This window comes from Bos taurus, chromosome 16, assembly GCF_002263795.3.
Source record: "Bos taurus isolate L1 Dominette 01449 registration number 42190680 breed Hereford chromosome 16, ARS-UCD2.0, whole genome shotgun sequence".
NCBI classification, from domain to species: Eukaryota; Metazoa; Chordata; class Mammalia; order Artiodactyla; family Bovidae; genus Bos; species Bos taurus.
Genome location: NC_037343.1, coordinates 45229065 through 45245630, shown reverse-complemented (window position 1 = coordinate 45245630; position 16566 = coordinate 45229065). Strand labels below are relative to the sequence as shown.

Below are 16566 nucleotides of genomic sequence, written 5' to 3'. Positions count from 1 at the left end.
CACACACACACACACACACACACACACCCCAGGTCTTGGTTTCAGCATGCGGGGTTCCCTGAACGGGTATCAGACTCGTGCCTCCTGCACTGGGAGCACAGTCTCAGACACTGGACTGCTGGGGTAGTCCCGGCAGGTCTGACACCACCTCGGCTTGCTGTCACTCTTCATCTCTGTCATGAGTTCTCTCCTCTTCTGGTACAGGGGTGGGGTGGGACCGTGGGATTTGGGGAGTGCGAGTGGGGACAGAGGACACTTTCACACTTGCAAATGTGTGCCCTGATCTTAGGCAGTTAAGGGGAGAGCAGAGAGCTTCTCCTGCATTTGCTGATTCTCAATTGCTTTCAACTCAAAATAATTCTTATGCCAAAGAGGAAGATTTTGGGGTGGTGAATTCTTATCTCCTTCCCAGGGAAGACCACCAGGAACTGAACCTTTTAGAAGACTTTGTGCCTCAGCTCCCCACCCATGTTACTGTTACTTGATTGTGGGACAGAGAGTTACAGGAGCCTCATGCAAACCTCGAGGATAGAGCAGGTGCCTCCTCTGGGGTTAGCATTTTGCATCTTGACTATCTCCTTGTCTGTGTCTCTGAGTCTGCATCCTACTCCCTCCGTCTTGCCTGGGGCACCCTGTTTTGTCTGACTTTCCAACTTCCTCCCTCCTTGCTCTCACATCCTGAGCTAGGGCTCCAGGAATGGCTTTTATCACTTTAAAAACATTGTGCAGTATTTTGCCTTTTGATGTTGTTTCTGTCAGATGCACATTGTGTCTGAGTTCACTGACTTGATGCACTCTACCAACACTGAGAATTTAGTTTTCCAAGAAAAAAATCTATTTTATTTTGTTTAATATTGTCCATATAACATCTTTGTACTTAAACAATATCCCCTTCCCCCCTTTTTTAAAGAAGGAGCTTGGCTCAAAAACCTCAAAAGCTGTGGCCACCAACTGAGATCCTAAAATGACCTAGAAGTGGAGCTGGGTCAGCGTGAAACAAAATAAACCCCTTTCCAAGAAGTTCAGCCTTGGAGAAGAGCGTTCGTAAACAAAACCGCAGGCCCCTTGCCATTCTCCGCCTTTCTGCTTTGGTTGGCTGCAGTCCTGTCATCTTCCCTCCTAACCAAAACAATGCCTCTGAGACGATGCAGATTTTTACATTTTTTCCTTAAAAAAAAGTTCTATATCTCAAATATTTAAGAATTCAGTATAGAATGTACCTTTGAAAAAGTACATACTGATGTCTGAAACACAGTCCTCCAACCACCATTAAAAAAGATTCAATATCTGACACACGTCTCAGAGTTCCAAGGTCACAGATTTCTTAAACTTTGTAAGAACAGCCAGACCAGCTCACACATGCTAAAATGTATTCTAAATGGTTTAAAAGGAATAGGAAGACTTAAGTGGTTTTCTTTGCTTTTCTGGGATGTGAATGTGTTCATCAGATTCCTGCCCCTCTTAGTTTTTTTCTCTTTCTTTTAAATTGAAGAATTGGCCAGCTGTCACCCTACCCTGCCCACCACCCCATTTTATACTTTTGTAGTCCAGGAAGGGGGGTCTTTGGGCCATTTCCTTAACTCCCCCTTCCACCCAAAATTTTATCATGAGCACTTTCAAGCAAACCAGATACACACAGTGAATAAAGCAAGGCCCAGTCTGTTCAGTTCAGTTGCTCAGTCATGTCTGACTCTGCGACCCCAAGGACTGCAGCATGCTAGGCTTCCCTGTCCATCACCAACTCCCCAAGCTTGCTGAAATTCATGTCCATTGAAAAGGTGATGACACCCAACCATCTCATCCTCTGTCGTCCCTTTCTCCTCCTTCAATCTGTCCCAGCATCAGGGTCTTTTCCAATGATTCAGCTCTTTGCATCAGGTGGCCAAAGTATTGGATCTTCAGCACCAGTCCTTTCAGTGAATATTCAGGCCCCCCATCCCGTTTATTAATCAACGCTGTTTCTCAATGCTGTTTCATCATCCTGCACACAGGACATAATTTTACCCATTAACACTTCAGTATGTGCCTGGGACAGAAGAAGACTTTTTCTTTTTCTATGGGTTTTGTTCAGTCACTAAGTCATGTCCAATTCTTTGTGACCCCCATGGACTATAGCATGCCAGGCTTCCCTGTCTCTTGGAGTTTGCTTAAATTCATGTCCGTTGAGTCAGTAATGCTATCTAACCATCTTCTCCTCTGCTGTCCCCTTCTCCTTTTGTCTTCAATCTTTCCCAGCATCAGGATATTTTCCAGTGAGTTGGCTCTTCGCATCAGGTGGCCAAAGTATTGGAGTTTCAGCTTCAGCATCAGTCCTTCCAATGAATATTCAGGGTTGATTTCCTTTAGGATTGACTGGTTAATCTCCTTGCTGTCCAAGGGACTCTCAAGAGTCTTCTCCAGCATCACAATTCAAAAGCATCGGTTCTTCTGTGCTTAGTCTTTCTGAGGGCAACAACTATCAACCCAACACAATTAACAAAATACCTGTAAAATAGTAAAAAGCAAGAGAGTTCCAGAAAAACATCTACTTCTGCTTTATTGACTATGCCAAAGCCTTTGACTGTGTGGACCCCAACAAACTCTGGAAAATTCTTAACGACATGGGAATACCAGACCACTTGACCTACCTCTTGAGAAATCTGTATGCAGGTCAGGAAGCAACAGTTAGAACTGGACATGGAACAACAGACTGGTTCCAAATCGGGAAAGGAGTATGTCAAGGCTGTACATTGTCACCCTGCTTATTTAACTTATATGCAGAGTACATCATGAGAAACGCTGGGCTGGATGAAGCACAAGCTGAAATCAAGATTGGCGGGAGAAATATCAATAACCTCAGATATGCAGATGACACCACCCTTATGGCAGAAAGCTAAGAAGAGCTAAAGAGCCTCTTGATGAAAGTGAAAGAGGAGAGTGAAAAACCTGGTTTAAAGCTCAACATTCAGAAAACTAAGATCATGGCATCTGGTCCCATCACTTGATGGCAAACAGATGGGGAGACAGAGCAAACAGTGACAGATTTAATTTTTGGGGGGCTCCAAAATCACTGGGGATGGTGATTGCAGCCATGAAATTGAAAGACACTTGCTCCTTGGAAGAAAAGCTATGACAAACCTAGACAGCATATTAAAAAGCAGAGATATTACTTTGCCAACAAAGGTCCGTCTAATCAAAGCTATGGTTTTTCCAGTAGTTATGTATGGATGTGAAAGTTGGACTATAAACAAAGAGGAGTGCCGAAGAATTGATGCTTTTGAACTGTGGTGTTGGAGAAGACTCTTGAGAGTCCCTTGGACTGCAAGGAGATCAAACCAGTCCATCTTAAAGGAAATCAGTCCTGAATATTCTTTGGAGGGACTGATGCTGAAGCTGAAACTCCAATACTTTGGCCACCTGATGCGAAGAACTTATTCCTTGGAAAGACCCTGATGCTGGGAAAGCTTGAAGGCAGGAGGAGAAGGGGACGACAGAGGATGAGATGGCTGGATGGCATCACCAACTCAATGGACATGAGCTTGAGTAAACTCTAGGAGTTGGCGATGGACAGGGAGGCCTGGCGTGCTGCAGTCCATTGGGTCACAAAGAGTCAGACATGACTGAGCAACTGAATTGAACTGTAAAATAGTAACTGCTTGGGTCAGAGTGAACCACAGCCAAGCATCTGGGGATGGGATCAGGACCACCGTAGGCCTGCAGAGTTGGTGGACTGGGAGAAGTGTTGGGTGGGGACAGAGGAAGACAAGCTGGAATCCACTGATTCCTCTGTGCCCCTGTCCTGCATGGCATCATCACAACCTTGGAGAGCCTCTGTCTCCCAAGTCTGGTGAGAATTCCTCTCTTGGCCTCTACTAACCCAGAACTACTTCAATAAAGGGATCTACAGAAATATAGCTCCAGCTTGGCCAGGATGACACAGTACAAAGTGCTGCAATCATCTGATACCCAACTGAGTTCAAATTTCCCCCAGGGCCTCAATAATGGGATTTTACAGTTAATTTGTTCAAAATTGGATCCAAACAATATCCACATATTGCATTTGACTGTTAGATCTCTTATGCTTCTTTCAAGCTGAAATAACCCCCTCCTCCTTTTTTTCCATGATGTTTGTTTGTTGGAGAACCTGGGTTGTCTGTCCTGTAGAAAGTCCCCACATTTTATGGAGGTTTCTTTAAAAAGTTAAAATAGAGCTTGTGATCCTGCAATCCCACTCCTGAGCATGCATCTGGAGAAAAAGCATGATCCAAAAGGATACACACACCCCACTGTGCATTGCAGCACTGTTTACAATGGCCCAGACATGGAAGCAACCTAAACGTCCATCGACAGAGGAATGGATAAAGAAGATGTGGTACAGATATACAACGGAATATTACTTAGCCATTAAAAAGAATGAAATAATGCCATTTCCAACAACATGAATGGAACTAGAGAGTGTTCCAACTGAGTGAAATAAGTCAGAGAAGGAGAAATATCCTATGACGTTCCTTATTTGTGGAATCTAAAAATAAATGATACAAATGAACTTACTTACAACACAGAAAGAGATTCACAGACTTAGAGAAGCAAAGTATGGCTGCTGGGGGGAGGGAATAGTTAGGGACTTTGGGAAGGTCATGTACACACTACTATATTCAAAATGGATAACCAACAAAAACCTACTGTATAGCACATGGAACTCTGCTCAGTGTTATGTGCCAGTGGGAGTGGGAGAGGGTTTTGGGGGAGAATGGATACATGTGTATGTATGGCTGAGTCCCTCTGCTGTCCACTTGAAACTATCACAGCATTATTAATCAGCTATACCCCAACACAGAATGTTTTTGGTGTTAAAAAAAAAAAGACTTCCACATAAAAAAAAAATGAATGATATTACAGTAAAACAATGGCCAATCTAAGTAAAGTCCCTGATGCCAGGAAAGATTGAAGGTAGGAGGAGAAGGGAGCGACAGAGGATGAGATGGTTGGATGGCATCACCGACTTAGTGGATATGAGTTTGAGCAAGCTCTGGGAGTTGATGATAAACAGGGAAGCCTGGTGTGCTGCAGTCCATGGGGTTGCAAAGAGTCGACGTGACTGACTGAACTGAACTGAACTGAATATAATTAATTAATGAAAAATATACTGAAGCTTCAAAGATAAAATTAAATAAATAAAATGGATAACCAACAAGGATCTATTGTATAGTATGTGGAACTCTGCTCAGTATTACATGGCAGCATGGATGGGAGGAGGGTTCGGGGGAGAATGGATACATGTATATGTATATGTGTGGCTGTTCACCTGAAACTACCACAACATTGTTAATCAGTTCTACCCCCAATACAAAATAAACAGTTAAAAGTTCTGGGGAAAAAAGAAAGTCCCCATATTTGGAATCTGGCTGATCCCATCCTCCTGTGATCATGGTAGTGAGGTCTAGAAGTTTGAGAGGGTTCTGGCTTTTGTTCTTGTTCTGTTTCAGCAAAATGCCCTGAGGTTCCTTACGTTTTTGACTCCCTCTGAGATCCAGAGCTGCCCCATATCCCAGACTGATAGGGTTGGGAAAGCCAGGAAGCAGTCATTGGACTACACTGCCCTAAGTCAACTTCCTTTGAGTCATCACTGATCATAAATGGTCTCCTCTAGGGAATTGGGTAAATTCTACAGATATAATTCTTTCAACCACCCCTGGCCTCACACCATGGGCTCATCTGTTTCCATCTTGGCAATAGCTAGTTCACTGGTTCTTCTTTCAACTGGATGAATATTGCAAGAATGGTGATGCCAATTTCAGTTTTGACACCATCTTGGTATGTTGGTTGGATTAGCATCTAGTGGGAAGAGCCCACACATACACCTTCTCTATAAGATTAGGTTAAAGTCCATATTTTTTGAACAAAGGCTCATAGGAAGTGGGGCAGCCTTTCCTTCCCAAGGGTGGAAGCAGATGTACCCTAAGACCCCAACATATGAATGAGCTCCACTTTGAGAGTGCTTTTGTAGGTCCAACAAATTAGCCTAGATACTCAACTAACACAATTAGCTATATAATTCTTGCCTGAAGCATGCCAGGCTTCCCCATCCTTCACTACCTCCTGGAATTTGCTCAAACCCATGTCCGTTTAGTCAGTGATGCCATCCAGCCATCTTGTCCTCTGTCATCCCCTTTTCCTCTTTGTCTTCAATCTTTCCCAGCATCAGGGTCTTTTCCAGTGAGTCCATTCTTTACATTAGATGGCCAAAGTATTGGAGCTTCAGCTTCAGCATCAGTCCCTCCGATGAATATTCATGACTGATTGCCTTTGGGATGGACTGGCTTGATTTCCTTGCTGTCCAAGGGACTCTCAAGAGTCTTCTCCAACACCACAATTTGAAAGCATCAATTCTTCAGCGTTCAGCCTTCTTTATGGTCCAACTCTCATAGCCATACGTGACTACTGGAAAAATCATAGCTTTGTATGGACCTTTGTTGGCAAAGCGATGTCTTTGCTTTTTAACATGGGGTCTAGGTTTGTCATAGCTTTCCTTCCAAGGAGCAAGCAGCAGCTATATAGTACTATACTGTAATAGGTTTATAATACTTTTCACACAAATAATACATAAAAAGCACAAAAAATATAGGAAACATTTTTAATCTTACAGTACAGTACCTTGCAAATTACAATAGTATAGTCCAACAGCCGGCACACAGGGGCTGCCATCAAGTGAAGAGGCAAGAAGAGTTACTGACTGGGGAGGGATAGGAGGTGGGAGATGGCAGAGCTGAAGGATCATCAGCAGTAAGAGATGGAGGACAAGCTGCAATGTCAGTCACACCTGACACTGTGGAATGCATGTTGATATCTTAGGAAGTTCAAAACTTGAAGGTTTGTATGTAGGGGACATACTGTATTCTGAGATACAACTCAGAGTAGCTTTCCAGGAACCAAAGTGGACGCCTCCATGGACTCAAAGTGAAAGTTGCTGAATCTTGTCTGGCTCTTTGAAACCCCATGGAATGTACAGTCCATGGACTTCTCCAGGCCAAAATACTGGAGTGGGTAGCCTTTCCCTTCTCCAGGGGATCTTACCAACCCAGGGATCGAACCCAGGTCTCCTGCCTTGGAGGTGGATTCTTTACCAGCTGAGTCACCAAGGAAGCCCAAGAATACTGGAGTGGGTAGCTTATCCCTTCTCCAGAGGATCTTCCCAACCCAGGAATCCAACCGGGGTCTCCTGCACTGCAGGTGGATTCTTTACCAACTGTGTAATCAGGGAAACCCATGGACACAAAGGGGCCCATCAATACAGTCCATGTTTTTTTTCTATGTCCTTGAACTTTTTATACCCTGGGCTCATTATCCTCGCTGAAGAAGAGCTTGCTCCAGCAATCATGGTGGTGTTCAAGAAAGTGCTTATCAACATTGGATTCTCTTGTTTCTTGAACCAAACTCAGTTTCAGGTCATATCCTCACTGGGTAAGAGAAATTGAAGTTGGTGCCTGGGTTTCCGTGAGCTCTAGCTCCGGTTCCAGATGCCCAACGTTCTGGATACTTTGTTTCCCAGAATTGACCCCAGGACTCTGGATGAATGCTCCTTAAAATGAATGTTTCATGCAGAGTTTGGTGTGAGGCCCATAATCCCATTCTAAGAAGATTGTATTAATCCTTTGAAGATTTTCATGGAAAAGAAAATAAAATACTTTAGTAAAAACAACTGTGGCTATGTGAGGATTCACCTCTGGGACAGACTTCCAGGAGGTTTGAACACATCTCATTGGTACCTAACAGGTCCACATTTTTTCTGACAGAGAGTATATATCAATGCGTGCTCAATCAGTCGTGTCTGACTTTTTTCGACCCTATGGACTGTAGTCCACCAGGTTCCTCTGTCCATGGGATTTTTCAGGCAACAGTACTGGAGTGGGTTGCCATTTCCTACTCCAATATATATCAATATTTGAGCTAAAGCTAATTTCTGCCCAGAATTCTGACTGGAACAGACAGGGATGGGCTCCTGTGGTTTACACTGGGGTCACTGGTAGAGTTGGCTCAGCTGGTAAAGAACCCACCTGCCAATGCAGGAGACATAAGAGACATGGATTTGATCCCCAGGTCGGGAAGATCCCCTGGTGGGGGAGGGGGGGCATGGCAACCCACTCCTGTATTCTTGCCTGAAGAATCCCATGGAGAGGAGCCTGGCAGGCTACAGTCCATGGGGTCACAAAGAGTCAGACACAACTGAGCACGCAGACAGCAGCAGCACTGGTTAGAATTTAATTTAAGCAAAAGGGAATGCATTAGAAGGGCCACACTGGCTCTTAGAAGGGATGTGTGGTGTGGGCCCTGGGTTTGGAATGGAAATGATGCAGTTCCGGTTCTGGTTCTGGGAGACCTGGAAGCATGTCCTTTCAAGCCCTCAGTGGGAGGCCTGAGCCAGGGTTTTCAGTCCCATCAGGTTGCCCTGAAGGGGAAGAAGCAATTCCATAAAAGGAAGTTGGTTGGCCATCAGAATGGCAGGATGATTACAGGGCAACTGAAACCTGACCCAGTCCACTTGCCCGTACCGTAGAACAAGAGAACCACGACCAGCTTCCTTTTAGGAAAAAATTTAGTTTCTGGGCTGAAGGGAAAAATGAAAAAAAAAAAGTCTAAAACCTTGAACCTAAAGGAATGCATTTGCGAAAATCTAGCTCCATAAACAATGCCATGAAAGGCCAGGAGGAAGGCTGTCAGATTGGGGTGTTTGTGTTGAATTTCTCAATTTACCACATTCCAAGAGCAGAAGTTGTACTCATTGGTGGGGAATGTTTCCGAGGACACCCGGGGTCAAGGAAATGTGGTCGTTTGCATGCTGAAACCCAGAACTGTATGTTTCTACAGCTGCTGTCTTACCAGCTCTCTGGGGGCGCAGGCTTAGTTCATCTTGGCCGAGGGACAGCATGGCTGAATGTCTTCTCTGGTCACAGAAATTACAGGACATCTGAGCAGAGTTAGACAGAGGAGCAGTCAGTGGACTGGAAAGATGGGCCCTGAGCTCAAGAATCTGAGATATCAGCAAGAGATTTGGGAGGAAGTGAAGTTTGTCGTGGTAGACCCAAAGGTTTACAGCCTTAAAGACAGCAGTGACATGCTTCCATTTCTATTTTTTAAAGTAGAACAATGACTAAACTTAATCTTTGGTTGGTTTTCTCTGAGCCTTGAGTTGTATCAACACCTTGGGCCCTCAGTCTGGTACACAGAAATCATTTTCATTTTTAAATTTCTTTTTTTAGAACAGATTTTATTCTACTTTATTTTTTGGCTGTGCCACATGGCATGCAGGGTCTTAGTTCCCGAGCAAGGAGAGAACACGTGCCCTCACAGGGGAAGCTCCTAGCCACTGGACCATCAAGGACGTCCCCATTTTTAAATTTCTAACCATAATGCCTCTTGGATTAAAGAAAGCTTAAGGAACACTGATGATGAGAAATAAAGGCTAAATGGCAAGATGTGTGTGTATGTGCATGTGTGCGCTCAGCTGGGGCTGACTCTTTGCGACGCCATGGACTGTAGCCTGCCAGCCTCTTCTGTCCATGCAATTTTCCAGGCAAGAATGCAGGAGTGGGTAGCCATGCCCTTCTCCAGAGGATCTTCCCGACTCAGGGAGTGAACCTACCTCTCTTGTGTCTCCTGTACTGGCAGGTGGATCCTTCACCGCTGCACCACCAGAATGATAACATTTCCACAAATTGGCTATAATATGGTTTCCCAGCTTTCTTAGTTGTTTTCATCAGATCCAAATTAAAATTTTCCAAAATTAAAAGCTAAAAGTATCAAATTGCCAACATCCGCTGGATCATGGAAAAAGCAAGAGAGTTCCAGAAAAACATCTATTTCTGCTTTCTTGACTATGCCAAAGCCTTTGACTGTGTGGATCACAATAAACTGTGGAAAATTCTGAAAGAGATGGGAATACCAGAACACCTGATCTGCCTCTTGAGAAATTTGTATGCAGGTCAGGAAGCAACAGTTAGAACTGGACATGCAACAGCAGACTGGTTCCAAATAGGAAAAGGAGTTCGTCAAGGCTGAATATTGTCACCCTGTTTATTTAACTTCTATGCAGAGTACATCATGAGAAACGCTGGACTGGAAGAAACACAAGCTGGAATCAAGATTGCCGGGAGAAATATCAATAACCTCAGATATGCAGATGACACCACCCTTATGGCAGAAAGTAAAGAGGAACTCAAAAGCCTCTTGATGAAAGTGAAAGAGGGGAGTGAAAAACCTGGTTTAAAGCTCAACATTCAGAAAACGAAGATTATGGCATCTGGTCCCATCACTTCATGGCAAATAGATGGGGAAACAGTGGAAACAGTGTCAGACTTTATTTTGGGGGGCTCCAAAATCACTGCAGATGGTGACTGCAGCCATGAAATTAACAGACGCTTACTACTTGGATGGAAAGTTATGACCAACCTAGATAGCATATTCAAAAGCAGAGACGTTACTTTGCCAACAAAGGTTCACCTAGTCAAGGCTATGGTTTTTCCTGTGGTCATGTATGGATGTGAGAGTTGGACTGTGAAGAAGGCTGAGCACCAAAGAATTGATGCTTTTGAACTGTGGTGTTGGAGAAGACTCTTGAGAGTCCCTTGGACTGCAAGGAGATCCAACCAGTCCATTCTGAAGGAGATCAGCCCTGGGATTTCTTTGGAAGGAATAATGCTGAAGCTGAAACTTTGGCCACCTCATGGGAAGAGTTGACTCATTGGAAAAAACTCTGATGCTGGGAGGGATTGGGGGCAGGAGGAGAAGGGGACGACAGAGGATGAGATGGCTGGATGGCATCACTGACTTGATGGACGTGAGTCTCAGTGAACTCCGGGAGTTGGTGATGGACAGGGAGGCCTGGCGTGCTGCGATTCATGGGGTCACAAAGAGTCGGACACGACTGAGCGACTGATCTGATCTGATAGGATAATGATGTCCAATCTTGCTTGTCATTTTTTAGGAATAAAGATTATGCACACCCAGGTTGTGTTTTTGCTGAGGGTGCTTTCAACTGGTAGTCTGGAACCTTCCCATTTGTCATTTAGAAGGAAAAATAGTGTGATTTATCTATAAATAAAAACCTCAGTTATTAAAACCTAGTTTTAAAAATGCAAAAATTTCCAAATAATCTATAAAATCAGTTCTTTTTTTGATGCCATCAATACATACTTAACTTTGAATCTACATTTGTCACAAAATACATTGCTTTAAAACTTGCTGATAAATTATACTTTTCCTAAAGGAATTCATTTAGAGTAAATTAAGCATGAGGCTCCAGGTTCAATCCCTGGGACTCTCAGTTGTAACTTAACTTCTTGTGTGGCATTCTGTGGTGGCTCAGACCATAAAGAATCTGCCTTCTAATGCAGGAGACCCGGATTCGATCCCTGGGTTGGGAAGATCCCCTGGAGAAGAGAATGGCAACCCACTCCAGTATTCTTGCCTGGGAAATTCCTTGGACAGAGGAGTCTGGTGGGCTACAGTCCATGAGGTCCCAAAGAGTAGGACATGACTAACACTGAAGAGTATGTCTTTCCTTAAATGTGATAAAGTTTAAATAAACATTTTTAATATAGGTTGAGATTCGGTGATTGTGTTTGAAATTTACCATTAATCCCCCCACTACCATCCCAGCAACCTAAATAAAAAATAATCTGCAAATGCTAGCATCTTGCTGTGCAAATCCTGCCTGGCAGCTTTGCTGTGTCTCTTCATCTCACTGTCTGCCAGAATGCTGCCCCTCAGGCCCTTCACATGGAAGATCTGAGACTGCCACTCAAACCAGCTCTGGCTGATGGAGGCACAAAGGCACAGGAGGTCCTGTTGTTCAGTCGCTAAGTCGTGTCTGACTCTTTGCAAGCCCATGGACTGCAGCATGCGAGCCTCCCCTGTCCTCCACTAATCCCCAGAGTTTGCTCAAACTCATGTCCAGAGGTGGTCCTGAGGGAGCTCAAAAAAATGGGCAGTCTGAGTCACCTGTTCTCAAAATAACTCCAGGACCTGGGTGGAGCTATAATCTGAGCTGAGCTATAATCAGCCTCTTCAGAAGTGCAAGTTCCTATTTTCTCAAAGCTTTTGAGATGAGTTGCCAGGTGGCCTTCTAGAACAAATTTGGAAACCTTGTGCATTGGTCCATGTGCCTCTTTCTTCCATAGCTGCTCCACGCTGGGCTCCCTGATGGCCCCCTTGTCTGTGTCTCAGCTCTACCCCAGGTTCCACGTTCAGGTCCATCAGAACCTTGACCTGTCAGTAGCATCTGGTGTGGACAGTCACTCAGGTGTGATTAGGCAACTTCACGTGACTCATGAATCCTGGGACCAGGCATCCCTAGGAGTCATTGCTCTTGGCCCTTGCATGTGGCAGACACTGGTACTTGCCTGTTTAATAACCATTATCTCCTTTTCTCCAATTGCTGTTGTTATTCAGTCCCTCAGTAGTGTCTGACTCTTTGAGACCCCATGGACTGCAGCATGCCAGGTTTCCCTGTCCTTTACTATCTCTTGGAGTTTGCTCAAATTCATGTCCATTGAGTCAGTGACGCTATCTAACCTTATCTCATCCTCTGTATTCCCCTTCTCCTTTTGCCTTCACCTTTCCCCGCACCAGTCTTTGTCAAAGAACTCAGTGTTGACCATTCTAGGGTTGTTCCCCATTTGAAGCAAACTGGAAAGGTGAAAAAGTGGGTGCCTCATGAGCTGACCACAAATTTTTTTTAAAATGTCATTTTGAAGTGTCTTCTTCTCTTATTCTACACAACAATGAACCATTTCTCAATTGGATTGTGATATGCAATGAAAAGTGGATTTTATATGAAAACCAGTGATGACCAGCTCAGTGGTTGGACAGAGAAGAAACTCCAAAGCACTTCCCAAAGCCAAACTTGCACCAGAAAAAGGTCATGGTCACTGTTTGGTGGTCTGCTGTCTGTCTGATCCATTACAGCTTTCTAAATCCCAGCGAGACCGTTACACCTGAGAAGTATGCTCAGCAAATCAGTGTTGCTTTTGTTGTTGTTCAGTTACTCAGTCATGTCCGACTGTTTGTGACCCCACGGACTGCAGCACACCAGGCTTCCTTGTCCTTCAGCACCTTCTGGAGCTTGCTCAAATTCATGTCCATCCAGTCCATGAGGCCATCCAATCATCTCATACTCAGTTGTCCCCTTCTCCTCCTGCCTTCAATCTTTCCCAGCATCAGGGTCTTTTCCAATGAGTTGGCTCTTGGCATCAGGTGGCTAAAGTATTGGGGTCTTCAGCTTCAGCATCAGCTCTTACAATGAATATTCAGGGTTAATTTCCTTTAGAATTGACTGGTTTGATCTCCTTGCAGTCCAAGGGACTCTCAAGAGTCTTCTCCAGCACCACAGCTCAAAAGCATCAATTCTTTGGCACTCAGCCTTCTTTATGGTCCAAGTCTCACATCTGTACATGACTACTGGAAAAACCACAGCTTTGCCTAGATGGACCTTTGTCAGCCAAGTGATGTCTCTTCATTCTAATTCACAAATCAATTAGATGTACCGAAAACTGTAATGCCTGCAGGCAGTAACGGTCAACAGAAAGGGCTCAATTCTCCATGAGAACACCTGACTGCACATTGCACAATCACCACTTTAAAAGTTAAACAATTTAGACTACGAAGTTTTGCCTCATCTTCCATATTCACCTTACTTCTCACTAACTGACTACCACTTCTTCAAACATCTCAACAACTTTTTGCAAGGAAAACCCTTCACAACCAGCAGTATGCAGAAAATGCTTTCCAACAGTTTGTTGAATCCCAAAGCATGGATCTTTACACTACAGGAATAAGCAAACTTATTTCTCCTTGGCAAAAATGTGTTGATAATAATGTTCCTATTTTGATTAATAAAGATGTGTTTCAACCTAGCTTTAATGATTTAAAATTCACTGCCTGAAACCACAATTATCTTTGCAATCTAAATACTTTGTTTTTGTGATACACTGCCGCCTTATCCTCTTCTTTGTTTTCATCTTCCTCCTTGGAACGTGGCCATGAAACTGGAGCTGGAGCAGCCACCTTGAACCATGAGGTCAGAATCCACAAAGCCGAAAGTGACATGCTAAGGATGGTAGAACATAAAGATAAAAGGAGTCTAGAGTGGCATGTTGTGGAAGGTAGGTCTGCTCTAACCTTTGTAGGGCCTGGGCAAAAGTACAAACAAAGCCTATATATTTTGCCCAATTTTTAGAATTATCAATCAAGTGCACAAACTGTTACACAAAATATGTTCTATTCTCTTACCTTGACAGTATACTTCATAATGAACTTTAAAAAATATGCATAAAGATACAGCTTTTATATGACTTAAAAGTCAGCAAATTATCCAAGAAACCAAATATTTCGGTGCTCTTTTCAGTTTTCCACTGCAAATTAGTTCATCATGAATTATGACTCAGGATGTACTGGGCCTTGGGATCAGCATTCTGAGCATTAGATATCATTGTAGAGGGGTGTGGACATAATGATGTTGGATGATGCATGCTGAAGGAATCACTCAAGGAACACCAGAACAAAATCTGGCAGTTTTGTTATTGTTTTTTTTTTTAATAAAGTAGATTTTATTTTGGGCCTATTTCATGATATGTTAGGCAAGAATACTGGAGTGGGTTGCCATTTCCTTCTCCAGGGTATCTTCCTGACCCAGGGATCAAACCTGGGTCTCTCGCATTGCAGGCAGATTTTTTACCATCTAAGCCACCAGGGAATACCCATGATATGATTTACGTTCTTTTAAAAAAAAAATTACCAACCCCTTTTATTCTTGTTAGTTTGGAAGATTTTTTTGGCTTGATCCTAAAGGGTTGCATTTTTTCTCTCTTTGTACATCTTGTGCAGGCTCTGGAAATGGAGCAAAGCTAAATAATTATGAAAACAGTTTCATAAGATAAAGTTTAAAGAAGTTCTTTATAAAGACACATGACGGATGACAGCTTTCCCTTTCCTAAATGGCAGTTGCACAGGTCAAGCAGAAGGCAAACTTAATAGGTAGCTATTATGTCAAACCACAAAGAACTTTGAATTCCGTGGTGGCAGATCCTCTGACCTCAACGCCAACAGGCGGAGACTTAAATCTTACTTGCGGTTTCAGATTCAGAAATGTAGTATTTCCATCAACCTCCTCCAATGAGTTATCAAAGGAAAATGCTTCCAGAATCATCAGTGTGAAGGCAGCTATGCTTCAGAACAGCGGTTAAATGTTTACAAGGGTTCAGCTGATTTCCAAAAGCATTAATGAGCAGCGAGCAGACATTAGGGCTTTCAGGAGGCAGTTCATATTGATATCCCAGAGTCTGGAAAGCTCCCCCAAGCCTGGGAGATCAGCTTGGCCATGATCCACAGTTTTAATTCTGGAAATTCCAGTTTATTTCTACTTCTGGTCTAGACTAGACACTGGCTACAGTCCCAGACACTCACTTTTTCTATCACTGCTCATTCAGGAAGACAGAACCCACATGTGAGAGGAGGAACTGAATTGTGTCCCCCTGAATACATGAGTTGAATTTCTGACCCTCAATAAGACTATATTCAGAGACAGGGCCTTTAAGGAAGTCAGGTTAAATGAGGTCACAAGGGTGGGCCCTAATCCAAACAGAACTGGTGTCTTTATAAGAAAAGGAAGAGATACCCTAACTCTCTCCCCATCTTGTGAGCACACAGCCAGAAGGTGGCCATCTGCAAGACAGGAAGGGTGCTCTCACCAGAGCCTGACCATGCTGGACCTTGACCTTGGGCCTTCAGCCTCCAGAACTGTGAGAAAATAATTTCTATTGCTGTCTGCCATGTTGTGTCATGGCAGCTGGAGCAGACTGCTACAGTGTGATTTGCCCCCAGTTCATTTCTAAGTTAAATGTGGTGCATGAGTGCATGCCAAGGTGCCTCAGGTGTGTCCAACTCTTTGCGACCCCATGGACTGTAGCCCACCAGGCTCCTCTGTCCATGGGACTCTACAGGCAAGAATACTAAAGTAGATTGCCATGCCCTCCTCCAGGGGATCTTCCTGACTCAGGGATGGAACCTAGTCTCTTATGTTTCCTGCATCGGTAAGCGGGTTCATTACCACTAGCACCATCTAGCATGATCCCCTAAATTCTTCCTTCCCAGGATATTGTATAGGAATTTAGCTGCACAACTTGCTTAAAAATATAGACTATTTTATGTTTGCACTTTGCTTTTTCTGATCCCCTGGCAATTGTTATTTGAATGTGAAAGCAGAATGAAACTTTTAATTTATTTATTTAGGTCATGCAGAAGGATATGTCCTGTGCAAGGCTGCCACCCAGTTGAGACTTCCCCCTGGACTTGGAGGGAAAAGGATTGGGTGAATTATAATGGTAACACCTCTGATAAATGCCTTTTAACTCATCATATGTGATCAAATCAGTACCTCATGTTTACTCTTAGAGGCATATGGCACACATAAAAGTATGTCTATTTCAGAGATGTTAAAAGTGAGGCTTAGGCCAAAATTGTGCAGCTGCTGGTGAGTGCCCAAAACTAGACTCCCTGCTCACGTAGGGGAAGATGAATGATTCTGTTGTGTGG

The 16566-nt window shown here is 43.7% G+C and overlaps 1 long non-coding RNA gene across 1 annotated transcript in view; it reads right to left on the bottom strand.

The window, feature by feature from the left end:
* The window catches only part of LOC101906383 (uncharacterized), a 41433-nt gene that overhangs the window by 3352 nt on the left and 21515 nt on the right, over positions 1-16566 (bottom strand). Inside the window, exon 4 of the long non-coding RNA XR_003029748.2 lies at positions 8857-8944. This is a non-coding gene — a long non-coding RNA (uncharacterized lncRNA). The remainder of the gene's footprint in view (positions 1-8856; positions 8945-16566) is intronic.